Here is a 6,754-nt window from a genome sequence, read left to right as displayed (position 1 = left end):
CCACAGGGATGTGGTTGGGGTAGGGGGCATAGAGTAATTTTTGGTTGAGTTAATTGCTAAGGAGAAGTTCCTACTCAAACCAAATATGTGCGTTTGCACTCATGGGAAGATTTCTCTTCCTGCCTGTTGGTTTTGCTCTGTGTTTAATCCCTCAGAGTAGGAATGTCCTGATCTCTCTCCAGCCTCCCTCTTTCCCATCACCAGTGACACTTTGTATCCCCTGAGACTTTCCTCTCTACCCAGTCCATGGGCAGATCATTCTACTACACTGTTCTCTGCTGCCTTCCAAGTATTATGAAGTATTTTGGTATTATTTATTTGAAAAGTAAGCCCACCTGCATTGCTTTCCATAAATACATGCTGAGATCTCCAAGATTCCCGTGTCTGTGTTTATCCACTTGGAGCTGAGCTCAAGTTCTCCCAACCTGGCACAATGTCAAGCATAATGGCACTAAATACACCAAATCCTGGAAGCTTTGGGCTGTCTTCTATTTATCCTTGTTAGAACTCCCTCAACCACAGTGGGAACCCTCAGAGAACTGGGAAGCAACATATGGATGTGAACAGGAACCTCTTGTGGCAATACACACAGATCTGGTGAGGTATGGGGTGACCCAGAAGGTCACCTGTACTAACGTCTGGGGGTTTGCCAGGAGAAGAAATCAGCTATTTGTTCAGGAAACCAACAGTCATGTTAAGGTGCCACAGGGAGTGCAGCACAGGTTGGAAATGCAGTGAGTATAGAGCTTTGCTTTTCCTCTGCCATAGAGGGAGGGGCAGATAGAGGACTGGAAAATTTAGAGGTGCCTGATCCTGTTCACCACTTCCATCTCCTCTCAAGAGTATATATCAGTAGATCTGATATAAAATGTGCAAAGATGTCAGGTTCATCTCTGATTCCATTTAAGTGAGTTTGTTAGATGTTCAGACGAGCTTGGTTTCTTTGTTGTAAGGTAAAATTGGGAAGTGGAATGTCCAGGTATCCCAGGAAACTGGTTTTGCCCATCCTTGCTGGCACAGAGAGGAGCTCTGTCACCTAATGTCACTTAGTTCTACATTAGTCCCTCAGATTTACACCCCAAATTAGCCTTCATTTCTTTCCCTGTGCTTCAGCTCTCACTAGTCTAAAGCTGCACAGAGATGAACAAATGTATTTAATAATTAACTCAGTCCTGCAAGGAATAGAACAGAGTTCTGCTCATCACTACCAATAAATAACAATTCATAGTTTCATAGGTTGTTAAGGGCTTGGAATGGACCTTAGAGATCATTGAATCATAGAATTTAAAGGTTGGAATGGACCTTACAGATTATCCAGTCCCAACCCCCTGCCCTGGGCAGGGACACCTCTTCACTAGATCAGGTTGCTCAAGGCTCATCCAGCCTGGCTTTGAACACTGCCAGAGTTGGGGCAGCCACAGCCTCCCTGGGCAACCTGTGCCAGTGTCTCACCACCCTCACAGGGAAAACTTCTTCCTGATATCTAATCTCAATTTCCCTCTTTCAATTTATCCCCATTACTCCTTGTCCTGTCCCTGCAGTTCCTAACCAAGAGTCCTTCTGCAGCTTCCCTGGAGCCCCTTCAGATTCTGGCAGGATTCTCTGAGGTCTCCACACAACCTTCTCTTCTCCAAGCTGAACAGCCCCAACTTCCTCAGCCTGTCTCATAGGGAAGGTGCTTCAGTCCTCTGATCAACTTCGTGGCCTCCTCTGGCCTCGTTCCAACAGTTCCATGTCCTTTGGATATTGGGCACACCAGAACTGTGTGCAGTATTCCAGGTTGTATTGCTTTGGATACAGCAGTGCAGGTCACTAAACCTCCAGGCTAACACTGTCTTTGAAGGACTCAGGTAGCAGTGGATAAAATTTGGTACAATAACTCTTTGTTTTCAACCAATTTTAGCTTGAAGGAGCAGCAGCAAAGCTGTGATGAGTAAAAATGTCCTCACTCTCTGCATCAATCACATCATTAAAAGGCAATTTATTAGTGGTCAGAGCTTCTGGGCACAGGAAACACTTCTCAGTGAACATTGTGCTGTGATTTGTGCTGTGGAATTCATCCCAGGTGAGATGTTTGGGATGTGCTGTCTGGGATGTGATACTGCCCAAGCAGGATTGTGTATCTCAATCCAAACCCTGTGCCTGCTCAGCTGTGTGTGCATGTGTGTCCATGTGGATGTGTTTGTATATGTATCAAATGCTCTCAGAGCTTTAAGGCAGTAATGGAAGGAAACCAAAATCACAGGGCACAGTTTGCTCTGTGGTTTGGAGGGAACCACATCCCCTGGGAATTCCTGCCTCTGGCATGCTGAGCTCAGGCATTCCAAGCAAGACCTGATCTGCTGAGAAATGTGGGGGAAAAGACACTTTTGCATGATTGATATTTACAGTTTGAGTATGCAGTGAGAGATTGGATGTCCCTTGTACCATCTCAGTGGCCCTCAATGTGGCAGGAGGCACTTTACCCAGGATATACCTCTATGTGGAATCCAGTTCTGGTTTATTCACATCTTGTTGTGAATATACCTCTTATTGCAGGTCATTTTTGTACTGCCCCTGTCATAAATTGAGAACATTTATGACAGGTTGTGCACTCTCCATCCCTGGAAGTGTTCCAGGCCAGGTTGGACAGGGTTTGGAGCAACCTGGGCTAGTGGAAGGTGTCCCTGCGCATTGCGGGGCGTGGAATGAGATGAGCTTTAAGGTCCCTCCCAACCCAAACCAGTCTATGAATTTCAATTTGGATTCCTCTGAGAACAGTGAGATTTGCCCATTCACAAACTGAGGACTGACCTAAGTTCCCAGTCCCTCCAGGCTGAGTTATTCTATCCCGGAGGAGTCCTGGCATGGAGAGATCACTTGCTGGGAAAGAAACTCTGGACTTGCCAAGAGGGTTTCTGTGCTGGTTGTGCTCTCTGTGCCAGAGGTGTCTGGCTGCTGGAGCAGCTCTGAGCTCACCAGGGAAAGGTTATGAAATCAGGTAACTCACAGAAAACCATAAAATAAAATCCCACACTGGTTTGGGTAGGAAGGGACCTTAAAGCTCATCCAGTTCAACCCCCTGCCATGGGCAGGGACACCTTCCACTAGCCCAGGTTGCTCCAAGCCCCATCCAACCTGGCCTGGAACACTCCCAGGGATGGAGCAGCCACAGCTGCTCTGGGCAACCTGTGCCAGTGCCTCAGCACCCTCACAGGGAACGATTCTTTCCCAATATCCCATCTAAACCTGCTCTCTTTCAGTTTAAATCTCTTCTTTTACCTCTCTTCCAGCCTTCTGAGTCTTTACTAGCTGAATTTTTAAAAGCTTATTGTAATGCTCTAATCTGCTCTCCCTGTCCTTACCTAAACAGTGTGGCTACGAGCAGCACACAGGCCCACTGTCAAAGGCAATTAATTTGGGCATTTGGGTAAGAAAATACACATCCTGGCAGTGCTATGTTTCAGGAGGATTAAAGACATGCACAAACCTGAAACAGCATCCAAAATCATTAACTGATGGTGGATTTTCCAAGGATCTCAGTAAGGTCTGGATTAGGTTCCAATGTTCCTCGAACATCCATGTGTTAAATAGTGAAAAATTTTAGTGTTTTAATGCCACAGGGAAGGAGTTTGGTTACTTGAGTATTTTAATTTAAACTAAGCAGGTGATGGATTGTGATATTTGACCAGAGTCAGGAGAATGATAAGGTTATTGCCAGTATAAAAATCGGTATTTTCAACATATTTCTCCTACTGCTGATGGAGTGTTTAAACTTGGTATAATCACTGTTCTGTATCCCTCAGGCAGGAACCCTCCTGCCAAAACTGCAGCCACCCTTGAAGGGAGCAGAATTGCAGTTGGACATGGTCTCTCTCCAGCCTTCATCCCAAAGCCATTTTGGTAGCATCAAGATTGTCTTTGGTTTGGTAAGATGGAGACCTGAACACGACAGTCAGAGCTGAGAATTGGGGCAAAACAGAGGGTATAGCCCAGGGAGTGACCTGGGAATGAACTTTAGGAGACTTGAAAAGCTAAACAGCACAAAACTTCAGCTTGCCCACAAGGAGTGGTTTGGGAACTCACTCCAGATGAGTGGAGAAAAATCAGAGGAGCAGTTTGTAAATAGTCTGTATGAAATGACTGAGAACTCCCTGGGCCATTCCAGCTCCATTTCCCAGCGTCATGTTTGCTCTGAAGCTTTCAAGGAGAAACTGTGTTTTCCTTGCCTTGTAAATAGACTATACCAAATATTCCCAGTGTGTCTGGATGCTGTCAGAGCTGCCTGATGGCAATGAACCCTCCAGGCACATTGAGCCCTGGAGCAGGATATGAGCATTTGAACTCAGCAGAATCTCTGCTCAGGCTGACTTTGGCACACACTTGCTCTTATCACCTGCTGAGCTTGATATTACTGCAGTCCTTTGGCCTGAAGAACAAGGAATTGAGAACAGGGATGCAAAGCTGGCACAGCTGTGCTTTGCAGCTACTGAATGAGCAGTGGAACTTCATCTGGATGTGCTGTGCTCAGAGTGTTTATTTGGATTGCTGTGCCTTTTGGAGCAAACCTCTATCCATTTCCAGGGTAACTAGTTTTCTAAAGCATGTGGCAGTTGCCACAGCTTTGAAACACAATCCCTGTGGCTCTGCAGTAATGTTCCACCAAACTCTGAGCTTCTTGTTTGTTGAGCTAATAAAAAGATCAGCAGTGCTTTATCCTTCCACGAGGCTTCCCTGGCTGCAAAAGCAGTTAAGACCTAATAAGCCACCTCTGCCCTGCTCCTGGTGATGTCCTATTGTACAGGCTATTAACTTTTAGAGACTGTGAGGGGTTTTGTTGTGGCAAAGCCATTCTGGGGTCATGAAGACCAGACATTTGTGCTGCTGAGGGCAATTAAGGGTCCAAGTCTTAATTGTGGTATTTACAAGTGGCTCTTGCACTGACCATTTCTTCAGCCCTCTCTCTGCTTTGGGAAGTGCATAAGGATTGCTGTGTAATTTAAGGATTCAGGACACTGGTTTCATCAAACCTTTGGATTTGGTGTCTGTTATTAAGTCATCAGCATTAGGCTTGTGGTGCTGATGTCTGCGTGTTCGTGAGGGGATAGTTGGTAGGCCCTGGAACATCTTTTGGAATTGTGGGGAATCTAGTGCAAGAATGTGCTTAAACCACTGATGGAACAACTGAAGGTCCCCCAAAAGGAGCAATGAAAATCAATTTAGTTAAGTTTGGATTTTTCTGAATGTTAGAGAGTGTCTGAATCCAGAAGGTCCTGATGAATCTTGGGTTCAGGAAACTTTCTTCTAGTAAAGAAGTTCTTGCCTGGAAAAGAGAAGGTTGTGTGGAGACCTCAGAGCAACCTGCCAGGACCTGAAAGGGCTCCAGGGAAGCTGCAGAAGGACTCTTGGTTAGGAACTGCAGGGACAGGACAAGGAGTAATGGGGATAAATTGAAAGAGGGAAATTTAGACTGGATTTTAGGAAGAAATTTTCCCTGTGAGGGTGATGAGACACTGGCCCAGGTTGCCCAGGGAGGCTGTGGCTGGCCCAGGGCTGGCAGTGTTCAAAGCCAGGTTGGCTAAAGCCTTGAGCAACCTGTTCTGGTGGGAGGTGTCCCTGCCCAGGGCAGGGGTTGGGACTGGATGATCTCTAAGGTCCATTCCAATCCCTTAACATGTTATGAATTTCTGAAGTTGTAACTGTGGCTGAATCAGTGTACTAGCTCCTTCTCCCAATGAAGGGATTAAAAATAAACCCCTGAAGCACTGATGTAAACCTTTTGTGCAGACTAATTACCTGTCTAATTGCAGTTGTTAGCTACAAGGTGGCCAGCCCTGATGTAGTGCCACGAGGGCAGGACAAGGACAGACACACCTGTGTTGTGTCACTGCTGTGGCTCAAACCCAACCTGGAGCTATGAAAAGGGAGCTCAGCCTTCACCTCTGAGAGACCTTAGTCTCTCCTGAGTCTGCTAATAACCACAAATTAGCTGGAGGGGCTTGGTTTGGGTTTGGTCTCTGGAGGAGATGGAGGGATCCGGGTCAGGCCCTGCCTCCCAGCGCTCCCAGCTGGGGCCGGAGCTAAGCTCAGCTCTCCACACACACACTGAGCAGCTCTCACAAGTGTCATCTGGTTGACTTCAAGGAAAGTTTCAGAAAACAGCCTTCTAGCAGAAGAAATTACGTTTCAAACCTCCCTTCTAAACACACAGGCTCTAGGCCTGTCTGGTGGGTTTGCACCAGGGTGTAAGCTCCTCCCGAACAATCAATGTAGCTCAGTCCTGACTTGGCCAAAGCATCCAGCTCTGGCATCAGTTAAATATTTACATTCCCCCCTTTTTATATAAATTGTGCTCTATTAGCATATGTTTCACAGTGTGTCCTTGTGTTTCAGCCTCTTTCTCCAGTTGGCAGTTTGGCCATTAATCAACATCAACCCATGTAAAACCCAAGGCATGAGGCTGAGGCTGTCAACCAGGCAACATTTACTGTTCCATCATGGGCAGCCAATAAGTCATGTTGCAATGTCTGCCTTGTAGCAAGAGGATATGGTGGAAAACAGAGTGTGTTTACACTGGGGAGACTTCTGTGTATTTAAGAAGTAATTGTTTCAGGCCCTTCCATTAATTCATGAGCTGACACAGGTACAGTTTTCCTCACTGCAACAAAAATAATTAGCCAGCTCAAAAAATAGTAATGAATTTGCACATGGCAGCCTTCTGCTGGCGTTTTCTTCACAAGTTAGAAGGGTTTAATTGTAGATTGCTTGGGAGCCT

Source organism: Acanthisitta chloris, unplaced genomic scaffold, assembly GCF_000695815.1.
Source record: "Acanthisitta chloris isolate BGI_N310 unplaced genomic scaffold, ASM69581v1 scaffold1770, whole genome shotgun sequence".
NCBI classification, from domain to species: domain Eukaryota; kingdom Metazoa; phylum Chordata; class Aves; order Passeriformes; family Acanthisittidae; genus Acanthisitta; species Acanthisitta chloris.
The sequence above is the reverse complement of the archived record's forward strand: the minus strand, read 5'-3'. Positions refer to the sequence as shown.